Source organism: Macaca thibetana, unplaced genomic scaffold (assembly GCF_024542745.1).
Source record: "Macaca thibetana thibetana isolate TM-01 unplaced genomic scaffold, ASM2454274v1 unplaced_scaffolds283, whole genome shotgun sequence".
In the NCBI taxonomy this organism is placed as follows: Eukaryota; Metazoa; Chordata; class Mammalia; order Primates; family Cercopithecidae; genus Macaca; species Macaca thibetana.
Window position 1 is genome coordinate 1 of NW_026089072.1, and position 17,501 is coordinate 17,501.

Genomic DNA, 17,501 nt, shown 5'->3' on the forward strand with positions numbered 1-17,501 from the left:
AGGGAAAGGGACTTGCCTAAAGCCCCAGGGTGAAGCATCTCTGGACTCCCAGTCCAGTGTTCTTGCCCAGTACTCTGCTGCTTGCCTTTATCCATGTAACTTGGTCAACAGCACGTCATAGGGCAAGCCCCAATCCCTACTTTGCTTTTGTATATGGGCGCTGGACCCACAGCCCCACTCTCCAGCCATTTGGACACAAAAACAGATGCTATTGTTCTACCTTAGAGAACATGGCCAGTGGAAACAGGGCACACTGGAAATCAGAGTGAATGTCCTTGAAAGAGGGTCATGGGTCAACAAGGCCAAGCCAAAGTTTGCAGTAGAACGCTCTTCCTTAGAAATCTTTGGGAGTGAAGTAGGACTCAGTCACTCCCATCCCTGCCCCTGCAGCTGCCACTACCCCATTAGTTTGGACAGGGTCAGGGGGTGGGGGGAGATGCGGAGAAAAAATCAGACTGCCTGTGGCCCCTGGGCTCCTTCCCCAGTTGCTTCTGTCCTAGCTCAGGCCTGGGTGCCACTCTTACACTCTCACACTCGTGTGCTCACCCGTACACACATCACATCACACATCTTGTTGGTCACACAGTCACAGCCTGGCCTCTGCTCCCGTGGTCAAGTGGCCCGATACCCCCAGGGATGGCTCAAAGGAGTCAGGACTTGGATGTAGGGACATCAGGGTAGCAGAAGGAAATCTACACACCCAGAGCATCTCGGGGTTCAGACTCTCAGACCTGAGCTAGGTTTCCCAGGGAGGAGTTGCACAGAATGGAGAATGGAGGACGGCGAGAAGAAAGGATGAGGGATGCAACGTGTGGGCAGCCGCCAAGAGTGAAAATAGAGGGAAGTGCCACCTAAGTGCTGGAAAGAAGGGGGCAGGTGGGAGGAGCCCCACAGCCCTCTCCGCAAAAACGACTACCTCCAGGACTCAGCCCTCCCTGGGGGACAGGCTCCGCCAGCCCTCGGCCATATGTGACTCGGCAGCCACGGTCCCAGTTTCTTGGATGGAGACGGCCAGTTCTTGCCGCCAGGTCCGATGATCTGGAATCCAGTCCCATTTCCTTCCCGGCCACACCCCTCCAGCGGCCTCTTTGGCTGCTTTCAGCCCCTACTTACTTGGTGATCCCTAGTGGGGCATGAGAGCACCTGGCGAGTAGGGCCGAAGGGATCAGGGGAAGCCTCTGGTCTGGAGGATACGGGGTGGCACTTCCCCAAGGGCGCACCCAGCAGCAGAAAGCTCAGAAGCCGGGCCCGCAACCCAGGCTGGGCTGGGGACATGGCGGGGGCTGGGCATCCCGGGGCTGGACTTGGGCGACCTGCAAGGCGACAGGCAGCAAGGCACAGGGACAGGAGACATAGGCGGTTCCGCCCCCCGAGGCGCCGCCCCAGCCCAGTGCCGGCCACGCCCATGCACGGAAGCTCCTCCCTGCCACGCTCTGATGTGGTCGCCAGAGTTTAAGCCCCGCCCCAGCAGCACCAACAGCCCAGCTCCACCCCGCCCCGCAGCCAGTGCTCCTCGGCAAGCTCCGCCCCTCACTCCAGGTAGCAGCCACCCTGGTGAGGGACCACGCCACTGCCCCCTTGGCACTCCTCTGGGCGGCCCAGGCTGGGGGACTTTGGGACCGTGGGGCCGGCCCTGGTCTCTGCGTTCGTCCGGGAGGCTCTGCACCTGCAGCCAGGAGTCGTCCACATGCAGGCTTAGGGGCAGGCTGACGGTGGTCGTGTTGATGTCCCTGATGATGGTGAGTACCTCCTTCAGCATGTGGTGCATGCGCAGCATCTCGTCGCGCCACTGTGCCTCTTCTGCCAACTGCTCCACCAGTGTGTTCTGGGCCCCACATGAGTACAGACTGGCCAGCAGCTCCAATATGAACTCCGTGGTCTGAGAGTGGGCAATCGGTGAAGAAGGTCAGGACCTGATGCCTGTGCCGCACTGGCTGCCGTGCTGGGCCCTGTTGGGACGGTGCGCTGGACTTGGAGCCCCTTGTAGTATGGCTTTTCACACCGGCTTCTACACCGCTTCAACTGGAAGATCCACCTCCCCACTGCCCTTTCTCACTCAGATGGGGACACCGAAGTCCAGAGGAAAAGACACCTGTCCCACGCTACTGATCTGGGAGGGGACTCAGGACCTATCATGCCAATAGGAAACTTGTCTTTTCAGTTGTTGTTTTGTTTGGCCGGGGTGGGGGTGGTGATAGGGTCTCGCTCTGTCACCAGGCTGGAGTACAGTGATCACTGCTCACTGCAGCCTCAACCTCCTGGGATCAAAGTGATCCTCCCATGTCAGCCTCTCGAGTAGCTCGGACTACAGTCACGTGCCACCACCAAGCCCAGCTATTTTTAAAATTTTTGTGTAGAGACAAGGTCTCACTATGTTGCCGAGGATGGTATGGAACTCCTGGGCTCAAGTGATCCTCCCACCTCCGCCTCCAGGAGTGGGAGTTGGAGCTGATGCCTGGATACGGGAGCTCTGTGGGTGGGAGTGAAACAAAACACAGGATCCTGAGCTCTGGGGAGCAAGCAGTGTCCTCTGGTGAAGGAAATCCTAGACTTGCAGGCAGAAGTTGTGTCTCTTACTCACCATGTGCTCTGAATACAGTTACCTGCCCTCCATGAGCTTTAGTTTCCTTATCTGAAAAGTGGGGACACCTGCCCTTTCCCTGCCCAGTTCAGTGTTGTGGCACAGGGCTGCTGTTAAAACAAGACTCAGTCCTGGCCTCCTCCCCGAGTGGGCCAGGTAGCCCATGTAGCCTCTTCCAGGCTTTCCTGGGTGACACTGCCAGCCTGGCCCCCTGGTGCCCATTCAATCTGGTCCTTCATATTGCTGGAGAACGGGGAAGCTCTGAGTAACATGAGACTATAGAGTGCAAGACGGTTGCTGATGGTCTGGTCCCGTCCCTTCCTCATTCCTGGGCATTCCTGACAAAGGCTCCCAATAACTGCTAAGCAGCAGCTGTAGACAGCAGCCCAGTGAATATCTCATTGCGGGGAGGGGACCATAGCAGGAGTGGGGCTCCAGGGAAATACAGAACCCAGGCCTCAGAGGTGCTGATGTGACAGACCCAAGAAACCTCAGCTTTGCACTTGCTGGATACCATCTGCACCTCTCAGGAGGGAGAATGCCAGGCTCAGGAGGTCCTTGCCCAAGCAAGGGAGCTTAGAAAGGGGGCTAGGGGTGGGCTCTGCCATTTTCAAGGGCTGGCAGGGGGGCCCCTCTGGAGGTACTTGGAGCAGTACCGCATGCCATGGCTTCTGAGTGACAGAGTCAGCTCTGCACCCCACAAGACTGTTCCCTATCCAGAACTCACTGTGATCATGTGCTGGGTTCAGATGCCCACACAGTCTCCTGGTGGGAGCACCAGGTGTGCTAACTGTAGGCCCAGGACGGCCTACAAAAGAGTCTGCCCTGCTCTGCCTTGCTATGGAACAACTCCTGTTCTGCCTTTGGGGAGAGGTGTTCATTTAAACGATGACTGGGCTGGCCCCCATGGCACAGCTACTACACAGAGTCTCCTGCTATCCATGGCTGAGAGCTCCAGTTCTTCTCTGAAGCCACCAGGATGGATGAATGGCAGCTTCATCCTCTTGGCCGACTCAGTTGCCTTTCATCAGCTCATCTGCTCCTAGGATCCACTCTGCCTCTGGCTGGCACCTGATCTGAATCCCAGGCTCACACCTCTGCCCACAGGCCCAGCAGCTGCTTCACCTTCAACTCCCTCCTCCACCAAGCACTACCGCTCACCAGCTACTGGGGTGCCACTAGTACCCCTACATGGTGCTCCCTCTCCAGACCCTCGGGTCCAGCTGTAGCTTCCTTTTGGAAGCCACACCCCAAGACCCCAGCCCTGCTCTAGGGCCCTGTATCCCCAACTTCCCGCATCCTTCTCCCTCATTCTGGGAAGATGAACTTGCCCTGCCAGCCAGATAGCTCCTGTAGGGCAGGACACCAGGGCCTGGACCATGGTAGGCCTGGCAGTGTCTGCTGACAGTGATGCTGGAGCTGGTGCCCATGTCCACATGACGTCCATGGCACAGCAGCCACCTGAGGCTGGGGGCATCTGAGCGGTGGCTGCAGAGTGGGGCCCTTACCTCTGGCTGAGTGAAGTTCACCAGGTCCTCCCCTGTGCTGTCATGCTGGGCATGGAAGAGCCGACCTAGCTGGGGGCCCCGCACCACACAGTAAGAGCAGAAGCTGGAGGCTGGTGCCTGCACTGGAGCTGGCTCTGAGGCTCTGGCTGCTGAGTGGCTGGACGGACCCTGCCAGAGGCAAAAGGGGCCATCAGCCTTTGTGATCCAGGCCCAGGCCTGTGGCTGCAGAGAGGCAGCGTGACCCTGGCATGCCACTCTCAGCTCTGCCCTAGCCCCCAGCACCCAGGAATGCCCACAATCAGCACACCCACCAAGACAGACAGTGTCCGGCTGCCCTCCAGCGAGAGGAGCACTTGCTTCTGGGCCGTCACTCAGAAGTGTCTAGAGGAAGTGTGCTCACCGTCAGAGAGGCCAAAGTGGATGCCTCCGTCCAGGGCTTCTGGCGACAGGGGCATTGCGTCTGACTGACCTGAGCTGGCTCCCCACCTCGGGGTGCTCCTGCGGGCAGCAGGAACCCGGGGCTTGGCCCTCAGCGCCCACCTCTGTGTGAGAACAGCACAAGCCTGCCGTCCAGCTGGGCCTGCGTGAAGCTGCACACCTCGGTGCCTGGCACCGCCCACAGCACTACCCGCCCATTGCTGGGCTGCTCAATGGTCTAGACCAGGTCCTTGGGCCCAGAGTAACCATCCATGCTCCTCAGAGCCTCTGTTGGGATGGGCACAGTGGCCTCCTCCCACATCTGGGGACACAGGCCTGTGAAGGTTCTGCCCTGCCATGCTCACCCACCCCTTCCTCCCCGGCCCTAGGCTGCCCTGCAGCTCAGGTCCTCAAGTGGCATCGAGTTTGGCTCTGCTCTGGCTCCCCTGCACAAAAGGACCTCCCCGCATTCACCTTCCCTGTCACCCCAGGGAAGGCCACCCTCCAGGGCCAGCCTCCCTGCTCTTCATCTGCCCTAGTCCTGTGTGTCCCTCAAGACTAGCTTGTGTCCCCTACCCAGGAAGGCCCCAGTTCTTACCCTCAGCAAGTTCTCACCCCCAGAAACCCCCAACGCTGACCAACAGTGCTCCTTAATCTGTCTCATTCGTGGGACAGGGGTCTCCTTTCAGACCCTCCATGTGTGCCTGGAAGGGGCTGGGCATAGGTGGGAATGGTGATTTAGAAATGGGCCCTCCTTCCAGCTGACGGAGGGGTGGGAGGCACGGAGAGTTGGGGCCTGATGGTTGGTACCGTCCTGCAGCACAGAAGCAGTGCTGGGATGGGCCCAGGGGCTTCCAGAGCAGTTACGGGCCCTCCTCGTGTTGGGCAAAGGGGACCCCTTTCCAGGCCTCCCACTTGCAAGCAGAGCAGGCGCCTGTTCCTGAGGTCCTGGTACCAGTCTTGCTGGGTCAATTACTTGCGGGCAGTGCTACAGGGGGACTCACATGCCCGGAAAACAGCCCTCTGCCATTCCTGGGCTTCCTCCCCTGGCCCCAGGGAGCCCTGAGGCCAAGCCTTGGCAGGAGGGGCCATAGTGTCGGGGGCAGGGCCCCATCTCTGGGCTCCCGGGGCAAACACAGGGGGATGGTCCCACCTGGTGGCCACACTGCCACACAGCCATCCCGCCCTGTGGTTCCACAACGCTGTGTACCACTCTTCTGTGGCCTCCACACCACGAGGCCACCCCCTACAGGCACATCCTAGACCACCAAAGCCCCCCGCGGTGTCTCATGTCAGAGACAGCCCAAGTCAGCCCTCTTGTGGAACCTTCAGTGACTCCTGCTGACTGGGGAGGACGCACCCCAGAAGCTGGCGTTCAAAGCCCTGCCATGTGGGCTTAGTAAAGCCGTGCCCTTTCTGTTCCACCAGAACTACTTCTGCAACCATGGAGAAGTCCCATCCCATGTCTGGGCCTCAACTTCCACCTCTGCCAAATGGGGGCCCTGCTCTGCTGTGGCACAAGGGCAGGAGTTTGGGGAGCCAAGCCGTGGCCTTCACGTGCTGGGGTGAAGGTGGGAAGCTTAATGGTCCCACCCTGACGTCTGCCCTTAAGGGCTTGTAAGTGATTCTGTCAGGTGTTCTGGTCCTAAGCCACAGGAAAAGGAACAGCAGAGCCACCCGTCGCTGCTCAGAAGTCCGCCTACAGTATTGCAAACGTCCAGTAACAAAACCTCCCACCAGTGTTCTATTTCAGCACAATCTCACATCTCTCCTTCCAACTGCGTGAGGCACACGGTAGTGGCCACATTTTGCAGAGGAGGATACTGAGGCTCAGAATGGGGGAGATCTGCGGTAGGAAGTAGGGGACACTGGCCTCTAGGCAGGATGGTGACAGTGAAGGCCACAGGATGGCTCTGGCGGTCCATCTCCGAGACATTAGCCTTCAGGACAAAACTGTCTGTCAGTGTCTCGCTCCCCTCGTGCACATAGCAGATCAGCTGCTCTTCCACCGAGGGGCAGGCCCAGGGCTGGCAGTCAGGACCCAGCAGCACCCTTCATGCCCTGCCTTTGGGTGCAGGAGGAGACTGACTTTCAGGGCTTCAGCTTCCATTGGTGGAAAACGGGGATCATAAGCTCTGGCTCCCAGAAGAGTTGTGGGGAAGAAAGGAGATACAGTATTTATTTTATTTTATTTTTGAGACAGTCTCGCTCTGTTGCCCAGGCTGGAGTATAGTGGCGCGATTTCGGCTCACTGCAACCTCTGTCTCCCAGGTTCAAGCGATTCTCCTGCCTTAGCCTCCTGAGTAGCTGGGACTACAGGCGCGTGCCACCACACCCTGTAATTTTTTGTATTTTTAGTAGAGACAGGGTTTCATCATGATAGCCAGGATGGTCTTGATCTCCTGACCTCATGATCCGCCCACCTCAGCCTCCCAAAGTGCTGGGATTACAGGCGTCAGCCACCGAGCCTGGCCTGAGATACAGTAGTGAAAGCATAGGTGCTTCTGAAATGTGATTCCCTGTCTCCTCTCTGTGTATAACCCCCTGGACTGGGAGTCCCTGGAGCTCCCTCCACTCTGCCCCCAGAGCTGGGCTGCAGCCCCTGGGCCTCTCTCACAGCCATACCTCTCTCCAGCAGAAGGCGCTGAGGGTCTTGGCATGAGGCCCATCTTCCTTCTGCAGGGCTCCGTGCCAGGATGGCTCCAGAACCTGCAGGCCAAGGCCCGGGAGAGTGGGGAAGTAGGGCCCGGTGACGCAGAGCAGTGGAGGGACCAAGGTGTGGCTGCCACCCTCGGGGACGCTGAAGTTTTGCACTCCCGGTGGGGATGACAGTGGGCAGCACCTCCAGCTCTACGATACGTCCTCAAGGGGAGCACCCAGGCTGAGGCCACAACCAGCAAGAAGGCATCGCTCCAGGCCTCAGGGCAGAAGTGCAGGTACAGGATCCTGCCTGCGTCCACCGCCTCTTGGGAGAAGCTCTGCATGGGGTCCAGGCTGGGTGGCTCATCTGCCAAGGCGCCAGGCGAAACCATCACCAGGTAGCTGGCACTCAGTGGGCTCTTCACTGAGAAAACGATGTCTGCCTTCTGGGCTGCCTCCTGGGCTGCCTGGTTAACAGAGGTCATGAGGACCAACAAGGGAACACAGATGGGTCTCAGAGGGGCCCACTGTGCCCCTAGGCAGCCAGAACAGGCTTGATCTTGCTCACCAGATACCACTGCTCATTTAGTCACACAAACACACACGTGGGTTCACACACACAGCAGCCAGACATGCAGCTGTTCACATTTTTTGTTTTTTAAGACAGGGTCTCACTCTGTCACCCAGGCTGGAGTGCAGTGGTGCAATCACAGCTCCCTGCAGCCTCAACCTCCTAGGTTCAAGGGCTCCCACCTCAGCCTCCCAAGTAGCTGGGACCACAGGCATGAGCCACCATGCCCGGCTAAATTTAAAAAAGTTTTTTTGTAGAGACGGGGTTTCACTGGGTTGCCCCGGCTGTTGGACACATGTTATACCCACGCCACACACGGTTACAGGGGGTTGGTCACACAGCTTGAGATGCACTCCCTTGGGGAGGTGCGTAATCACACGTCCCCAGACTCAGTGACACAGACACACGAGTTCATCAGACACTGATGCAGTCACACATATCCACATGCATGTGTGCACACGCACACACACAGGCCCCCCTGCTCAGGATCTGTTCAGGCCTGTGGCTGGTTTGCTGGCAGTGTCTTCCCCAACCCCTGCTATTACCACCCAGGACCATCAGAGCATGCCCTGCCCTGCCCCACCCCACCCCTCCTAGAGGCACAGGCGCCCCCAACACAGGCCCTACAGAGCTCATGCCCCAAAGGCCACACGGGCTCCCTCACCTGATGGGCCATCCACAAGAGGCTAAACCACCCCCAAACTCACATTCCTGTTCTGTGCCTTTGCCCGGAATGTTCCTTTTGCCTGGAATACCACTCCCCATTCTCTGCTCCCAATGGCCTGTGCTCTTCAGAGCCCGGCCCAAACACTGCCTCCTCCCATGAGGCCTTCCTGATGCCAGATCTGCTGGCATGCCGTGGGCCCCAAGCTCCAGACATGCAGACCAGAAGGGTCCCCGAAATAAGCAGTGTAGGAGAGTAAGGCCAAGAGCGGGCAAGAACTGGCCTGAGGTCACAGGGCATGTCAGTGAGCTCGCTGCAGGGCCCTTGGCTGCTCTGTGGGGTTCCTGGGTGGGCAGAAGCCCTTGACAGACCCTCCTAGTCCTGGTCTGGGCTCCGAGAAGAGAGCGGGATACATGGGGGTCTGAGGCGCAGTGGCCTGTCTCCACGGCCAGCTATCCCCAAAGTTCAGGACCCGTGATGCCCTCCCAGGGAACTGACTGCAATGCAGATTCTTGGGCTTCACTTCAGAGATTCTGTAGGGCTGAGTGGGGTCCAGGAATCTGCATGCTCAGCCACGCCATGGACACGAGTGGACACGACCTCTAGAGGCACACACAACTCCCAGGAGGATGGGTGTACAGCAGGCTCCCCAAAAACTCTTGGGAACACAACATATACAGGAGCACATCTGAGACACGTGCACACACACAATCTGGGACCACCACAGCCACAGCCCAAGTCACATGTGTACCTGGCATGGAGGCTGGGCGGGAGGCCCTCTACCTGGTCCACTACCCCGCTCACCACCTCCAGCTCCTCACCTCCAGCTGGTCTCTTCTGATCTCAGCTGCCTCTCCCTGGAAGATGTAGATCTTCTTGTGCCGGGCCAGCTTCAGTGGGGCTAGTGGGCCCTCTAGGGCAACAGTCACTTGTAGTGTGGCATCTGTGTGCACTGGCCCTGCTTCCATTGAGAAGGCCAGGGTGTTGCGGGGTCTGATGCTGCCATTGTGGCCGTAGAGAATGGCCCCATGCAGCAAGTACTGCTGGGAGACGACTGTGGCTGGCTGAGTGGCCCGGAGCAATTGTCCCTAGCGAGGACACTCTGTGACGTGGTAGTGGATCTCATCCCCACTGTGGATGTCGAGGTTGGTGTCCAGGTGGAGCTCGGCCGTGTTGATGGTACCCTGGCCTCCTTGAGGGATCATGAGGCCGGAACCACTGGCCACAGAGAGGTAGGGCTCCAAGGCCTGCACCTCCAGCAGAGTGGTGGCCTGGTGCTGCCCATCAGACACCTGCAGCTGGATCCAGCGTGGTCAGCCCCAGTGTGCAAACAGGACTCACCTCTTCCTGAGGTCCCTCACGGATGAAGCAGTAGATGGGCTGCATGGGCTCATCCACAGCCATGATACTGCCAAAGAGGAGGTCCTTGCTGGGCATCAGCAAAGCCCAAATCAGCACTGCTGAAGGCCACGTCGACTGTAGTCAGCAGCCGCCACCTACCCCGGGCCACATGGAAGACGTGGCTGATGATCTGCATAGGGGCGTGGTCATTCACGGGCTGGATGGCCACTTGGAAGACACCCCGTACCTCCTCCCAGGCCATGTCACCACTGCTCTCATCCTGGCGGGTAGCAACAAATGGGGTATCACCTTCTGTGACCTCAGAATCATCATGCTGGTAGACCAGCCGGCCACACAACAGGTCTCCATTGGTGAAGGATGTCACCACAGTGGTCTTGTCCTGTGTCCCATGCCAAGTCAACCTCCCATGGCGGGGGCTGCTCCATGACCTCATAGAGGTAACCGGCACTGTTGAGACTCTGGAAGAGCTGGTCAGTAGAGAGGACACCCTCATCATCCTCAGGCACCACGAGGACATTGGTGAGGACAGGCATGTCTGGGTCACCGCCAGTATGGATGGAGAAGGTACAGAGCAGGGAGAAATATGGTGGAGCTGTGACACAGAAACAGAAGGTGTCCTCCACTGCCACTGAGGTGCGTGCCGTGGCCCCACAGGTCACCTGGCCAGCCTGTACATCATCCTGGGTGAAGCCCTGGCCGCCTGACAGCCTCGTGCCCTGTAGTTGAAGGCTGCCTTTCCTGGGAGCCTGAACCACCTCATAGTGGAAGGTTGGAGGGCTTGGGCCTGCCTCCTCCAGAGTGGCCTCCAGGTGGGCTGTGATGAGGGTGTCCTGCTGGGTGTCCTGAGTGTGCAGTGGCTCCAGCTGTAGCATCCACACTGTGGCTCTCTGGATGGTCACTGGGAAGGACAGATTGCTCAGGATTTCCCAGCCCACCTGCACCTCCAGATCCAGGCTCTCCACGGTGTCCTCGATGTGGTGCTGTGGGTCGGTGCTCAGCTACCTCACGTGGCCCTATTCCACGTCCGGCTGGTGGAATGCCTGTGTGGCCCACCACTCAGCACCCTCCACCCCACTAGCCCCCTGCTTCTGCAGCTCCCTGAACTGCAGGGCTCCCGCGATGCGGAACAGCACGCTCACATCCCGCCACACAGCGCTGGTCTCCACCGACAGGTTGGTGGGCAAGATGGGCATGGCAGAGCCCTGGGCCAGGCACAGTCCTGTGCTGTGGTGGATCTGTATGAACAGCTGGACAGCCACCACCTTCAGCGTGGCTGAGGGCGGGGTGGCCTGCAGTCCATCGCTGATCCAGAAAGTCAAGTGCTGTGCAGGGCCACCGCGGTGGTCATAGACTAGGCTGCCGGCCTCCAACTCCCAGCAGGAGAACTCGGTCACCGGCTCCCCAGGCTGCTCCACGGTCTCAGTGCTCCACGGGGAGGCCAGAGGGGGCGCCAAGGAGCTAGAAGGCGAGGCCCTCACAGGCAGAGTCCGGGTCATAGGCCTGGAAAACCTCAGGCCCCAGTGGCTTCTGCATGTGTTCCAGGAACACCATGAGGCTGCCACGTGGAAAGATGATGCCTCGTGGGTCACTGACAGGGTGAACCTGGAAGGGCAGAAGGTCATTTTGGCCCCTCTGTAGGGATGAGGGCATGGGCACCAGAGCCGTCACTGACACCTCTAGCACCAGCTGGTCAGAGGTGTCCTCAGGGCCATCGTGGATGAAGCAGGCCTTGTGGTTCACCATGTCCAGGAGGGTGAACATATTTCATGCCTGGGCACCCGGGATGTCCAGTTCAACCTCACCCTAGCATGCCCCTCAGGTCACGCTGAACAGCACCTGGGATGTGCGCAGCTCAGCCTCCATCAGGGCCAGCATGGGTTGCACGTGCTGCCACTCAAGCCAGGCTGTGCCACCCTCAGCCACCACCAGTGGGCAGACAGTCAACAGCTGGGTGAAATTAGCAGACAGGGTGCAGCCCTAGCTCAGGCACTCATGGCTCAGCTAGCTCCATGGCCAGCCAAGTCTTGGGGGCCAGCATGGAGAAAGCTTCATAATGGTCACAGGCATCATCCTCATACTCCTCCACCTCCTCCACCCTCAGCCAGCCGCCATGTTGTGCGTCAACAAGGCTTCCCGCAGCCCCCGCCTCTGGCCATTGACACTGAGGTCTTCCATGCAGCCATCCCAGCAGGGAGGCATTGGCGGCTCCTCGTGTCAGGTCTGGGCGGTATTCCTGGAGGAGACAAGAGGCCTCTGCAACCAGCCCCCAAAGGAGGAGACTGCCACGTGGCTCCAGGTAGCTGAGGACTCCTCAGTTCAAAGTACATGTGGGGTACTGGTCCATGGAGATTTCCAGCTGGTGAATGTTGATGTGGACACTGACCTTGTGGGGCTGCCTGTCAGCCACAGGCACACTGCTGAGGAGCAATGCAGTACCCTGGCCCTTCTCGACCATGGCCCACAGGTGGCCCTCAAATATGTCCACATGGATGAAGTCCCCATGCAGGTCCCCTGCCTGGAAGGCCAAGGGTGCCTGCTGGCTCTGTGTGGTGAGTGTCAACTCCAGGGTTCCTTCATCCTGAGTGCCCCAGGCAGGGACGGCAGCTAAAGAGTGGGGCCCAGAGAAGCCCAGTGCCACATCCTCACTGGCAGAAAACTCTTCTGCACAGCCCTCACGCACCTCGGGGGTCAGAGGCCGGAGGAGGCTGCAGCCATTGAGGGTGGCTGCATAGGGGCAATCTCTCAGGGGATAGCTGGGTCCCCTCAGGTAGGGCAGGCCAAGGCTCCCAATGCTCCCAACGAAGAGCCCACAGGGGACTTCTACGGGGCTCCCAGGACTGCAGAGGAGGCGTTGAGAAACCCATCAACTGACACTGTGGCCCAGCCCTCTGAGACAGTCAGCACTGTAGTGTGGGGCACGAAGTCGCTCAGCAGCATTTCTACTGGGGTCTGCAGCCTCAGCTCCTCCTGGCCCAGGACAAGTCTGACCTGAGGAGAGACGGGGAATGGGAGATGGGGAGCAGCACTTTGAATCCATCATTTCCCTTATAAAACGCACAGTGGGTTCCCCACAGTTGGGGCCCCAGAGCAGAAAACCTAGGACAAGGGCCTCTGATGCCACTCCTCTTGCCTTCCTGCCATCTCTTTATTCATCCTCCAAACACTCACCAAAGGAAACTCTGGGCCAGGCCTGAATGGGCTCTGGGGACCCTGATGTGAATCAGATGTGCTCCTTGCCCACAAGGAACTGACATATAGCAGGATGCTCTTCTAGAAACCCAACCTGTATTTTTAAATTCTCCTTCTCTTTCCTTGAGTGAGAGGTGCCAGAAATACTGTCTTGGAATCTAGATTTCACCCCTGGAATAAAGGGTAACTAAGAATCCCTTGATCAGTCCCCCTAAGTTTGGCAAAGTTTTTCAAGGTCACTGAGGGAAGCCAGGCTAACTGTTCAGGGATAGAGAGCCCAGGCAGATGCTCTGTGTTCGGAAAGAAAAGCTCCCTGACCTGTGGTGGAGGGAGATCTCAGGGACAGATCAAGGACATAGTTCTGTCACCATGACAATGGCATCAGAAATGGCTCTGGTATGGTGCTCCCAGATGCTAGAACAGGTGGTGGCAGAGTATGGGAACTGCAAAACCAGAACAATAAGAGCCATGATCTTGGAGTCCTGGTACGGTGTATCTCTGTAGGGGTGTGGCATCACTGTACCCGCAGAGCTCAGCAGCCATCAGTGCCAGACTGTACCACATTAGTGTTCAACAGTGACACCATGTGGCAGTGAGCAGCAATGACAGCAGCAGACTGACCAAGCCCTAGTTCTCTTCTCACTGGGGTGTGGAAGGAGATGGTTGCCCCAAATTTGACTTTTTGGTTTTTTCTTTCTAAAATAGAGACGGGGTCTCATTGTGTGACTCAGACCAGTCTTGAACTCCTAGGCTCAAGTGATCTTCCCACCTTGGCCTGCCAAAGTCGTGGGATTATGGGCATGAGTCACTGTACCCAGCCTGCCCCAAATTTGGACTAAGACCCTGGGTTCTTAAACTCTTCATGGTATGGGGGAAGACTCAAGAAGGAGCCACAAAACTCCTTGATAATAAAGCTTGTGGTGTCTTGAAGGATGAAATGGAAAAATGAAGCTGAGGCAGTACTGGTGCTGTTACTGTCGTGGACAGACAGTGGTAGTGCAGAGAAATTGGTGCAGTGCCACAGGGATGCACAGGGGTCATGGGGGCTCAGGAGGGGGCCTCGCCCAGGAGGAGGGGACGCTCACTCTGAAACTTCAAGGAGAGGCTAGAGTTAGGCAGGTGCAGGGAATGAGTGAGGCACGCACCTGGCAGAAGCAGTGTAGTGACTAAAGGCCTGGCAGCAAGTGACCATAAGATGGCCAGGAACTGAAGGCAGTTCAGTGCAGTCAGAGCACAAATGGCCAGGGAGGGCTTGTGGTGGGAAACATGGTTGGAGGGAGCTGGTGGGCAGAGCCAGTTCAGGAAGGATTTACCATTTCTGGGCTGCTGCTGCCCATCCCATGGTGAAGAACTTGAGACCCCAAGATAAAAGTGACTTACACAAGGTCACACAGCCAGCTGGGGTTCAAAGCTAGAGAAGGAATCTCACCCCCATCCCAGGAGGATGTCACTCACCTGCAGGCGTCCGTAGTAGAGCTGCAGCAGGAGGTGGTCAGCTGGGCCTGCTGCCAGGAGAAGGAGGGCTTCAGGTTGGGAGGTGGAGAACTGCAGCTGTAGGTCTATGTCGGTCAGAGCCGTGGCCACGGACACCTCCAGGTGGTTCTCACCGAAGAAGGAAGCTGTGTGAGAGAGGGAGCTCTGGTCAAGGCTCAGATTCTTGCCTGGAGGAGGCGAGGTGCCATAGAGAGGGATGGGTGGGTTGCAGAAAGGGGTTCATGCTGGTACACCCTTATGGTTCTGCTATATGGTGCTGCCTCTGAGCACTGCCCAGATCCCAGCATTTCCTTGGTCCTGGCACCAGAAGGCACAGCCTCACCTTGTGTCCAGTCCAGACCTTGACTTTGCAGGAGGTCAGACCCAGAAATTCCCAGCAACTCAGGTCTCCTCCTTAGAGATTCCTGGAGCCAGAGGCCTCCGCCAGCTCTGACTCACCTCCCCTGGGCCCCAGAGGAGTCTCCCTCCCAGGTCTGGCTCCCTGACCCAGCCCAAAGGGAAACATCACTGGCCTGATCACCTGGCTTGGTGGCTCAGCCCCGAGGAATGGAGTTTCTGGAGAATCACCCCCAGTCCAGACTGATTCCTGCTGATATTCCTTCTCCTAAGTGCCCTTGTGCTTGGGCTCCTGTGCAGCACCTGCCGTGCCATGCCCTGCCTCCATGGATTGGCTGGGGCCATGGCTGGGATCTGGGGATGGTTTCAGTGGAGCCCACCTATCCCCGCTCCTCTATCAGGTCATTCTTTCAGCTGCCATTGAGGGTGGGGGCGGGAGCTTATTGGCCTCAGTTTGCCAAGGAGCAAAGGCTCTGAGGCCAGATGGGGACCATATGCAGTGTCAAACCAAAGTGGGCCCACACTTCCTCCATTAACCCTGCTACTGCTTTCTGCTGGAGAGCTATTCACAGTCGCTGCTGAGCAGCCAGATCCAGCCCCATTGTTTCCACCATGGCCAAAGAACCAGGAATGAGAACAGCTGAGCTCCCAACTGCCCCAGGCCACCACTCAGGCTGAGGCTGAAGACAGGGCCTAGGAGGGGCTGAGGGTCTGCAGGGCAGGCCAGAGAAGGCCTCACCAGGCAGAAGGCCATGTCTGGGGTTGCCTGGGGTTAGTGGTTCCCATGCAAGGCCTGTTCTGTCCCACACTGGGACTCCTCCTCTTTTGAGTTGCTGCTTCCTCCAGGCAGTTTCCCCAAATCAGCCTCCCTGACTTCCAACCTGCTGCCATAATTTCTGGTCTATGCCTTTTGTGGTGATAAGAGCCAAATACAACTTTGACTTTGCCTGCAGATGTCCAGGGCTAGGGGGCAGAAAAACACAGGTTAAAAACCGTGATTCATCCCTGTTGAGTTTCCCTCAAACCCCAAGAACAAGCACAGGCTGATGGCCTTGATAGGGTGATCCAGTACTGGCCTCACATGTGCTGGTCCCTGGCCAGCCTGAGCCAGCTGTCATCTGTTCCAGGAAGTAGCTTCAGCCATTGGAAGAGTTGGAGATTTCTACGCCCTAAGGGCAGCCAGCCCCCCCCTGGAGAGATGTCCGGGAAAGATCCCGTAAGAGCCCCTCGGGCTGAGTTAAATCCCCTGTAGTTATCCCCTCCTCCTGCCGGTGGGCACTGCTGGCAACATCACCGTGTCTGGGAAGCTAAGGGAATCAAGTAAGCCCCGCAGAACAGCGCGGCAGGCTCAGCAGGCTCAGCAAGCACAGCACAGCTTGGTGCCAGCAAGAGACAGACCAGGGAACTGCAGGTGGCGGCCACCTACTGGGGTGCCTTATCTGCAAAGACATTGATTCCTCAGAGCGAAACACAGCACACTAAAGGGAGGGAGGCCATAGCACAAGGGGTGGGGGCACATGGCCCTGCAGGATGGAGCCACCACCGTCACCGGCTGGAATAGCTCACAGCAGCTGCCAGGAGCCGACTGTTGCATTTTCAGGAATTTTGAGAGCCAGGTGAGACTGCCCACAGTGGGAATATTTACACCAGGCAAAGAGGCAAATACTGAAAATCAGGGTTCCCTCTCCCCAAGAAAGCCCACTGCTAAACATTCACCTACCCAGCACCCATGGGGAAGGGGACACATCTCCCTGTGCCTACCCACCTGTGCTAGTCAGGGTTCCCTAGAGGGATAGAATAAGAGATATATAGATATAGGTATAGATATAGATAGATAGATAGATAGATAGATAGATAGATAGATAGATAGAAAGGCGAGCTTATTAAATATTAACTTACACAATCACACGGTCCCACAATAGGCTGTCTGCAAGTTTGAGGAGCAAGAAGAGCCAGTCGGAGTCTCAAAACTCAAGAACTTGGAGTCCGATGTTAGAGGGCAGGAAGCATCCAGCAGGGGAGAAAGATGTAGGCTGGGAGGCTGGTCCAGTCTTGCCTTTTCACATTTTTCTGCCTGCTTTATATTCACTGGCAGCTCATTAGATGGTGCCCACCAGTATTAAGGGTGGGTTTGCCTTCCCCAGCCCACTGACTCAAATGTTAGTCTCCTTTTACAACACCCTCACAGACACACCCAAGGGATCAATACTTTGCAGCCTTCAACCCAATCAAGTTGACACTCAGTATTAACCATCACACCACCCTTGCACTAAAGGTATATGTACACCCACTAGGGCATGGTCAACGTCAGGAATCTGGGCCAAACAGGAACTGAAGGAGACGGTTGGCTGTAACCACTGAACCATCTGCCTGCAGCCCCCTCCCAGCAGAAGAGAGAAGAGCCTGTTTGGCCAGAGTGGAACGGTGGCAAGAAACAGAGGTACTTTCCAGAGCGCTGGGGTCTGAATGGGTCCACTGAGGGGCTGGGCCCTGCTGCTTCCTGTAGGGCTGAGCGGGAGGGGCTCAGAGGCTGCCTTGTGCTGCTGGATTGCATAGCCAGTCAGGACCCCACACCAAGAGGCCTCTGAGGCCTTGCTGGCCAGGGCTTTGGAAACTGACAGCGCCGCTTCCCCCACCTTCTGATCTCCTTTGTCTGCCCCTCTTACACTCTCTGAGGGGCTGCAGTTGCAAGAACCCAGAATCTCTGTCTTGGAGGTGGTGAGGGGCGGGGGCAGTTGA

General features: G+C 57.7%; 1 pseudogene; it reads right to left on the minus strand.

Annotated features, from left to right (window-relative positions):
• Positions 1-1,113: 1,113 nt before the first annotated feature.
• Positions 1,114-14,645, minus strand: LOC126947427 (chondroitin sulfate proteoglycan 4-like; annotated as a pseudogene).
• Positions 14,646-17,501: the final 2,856 nt, after the last annotated feature.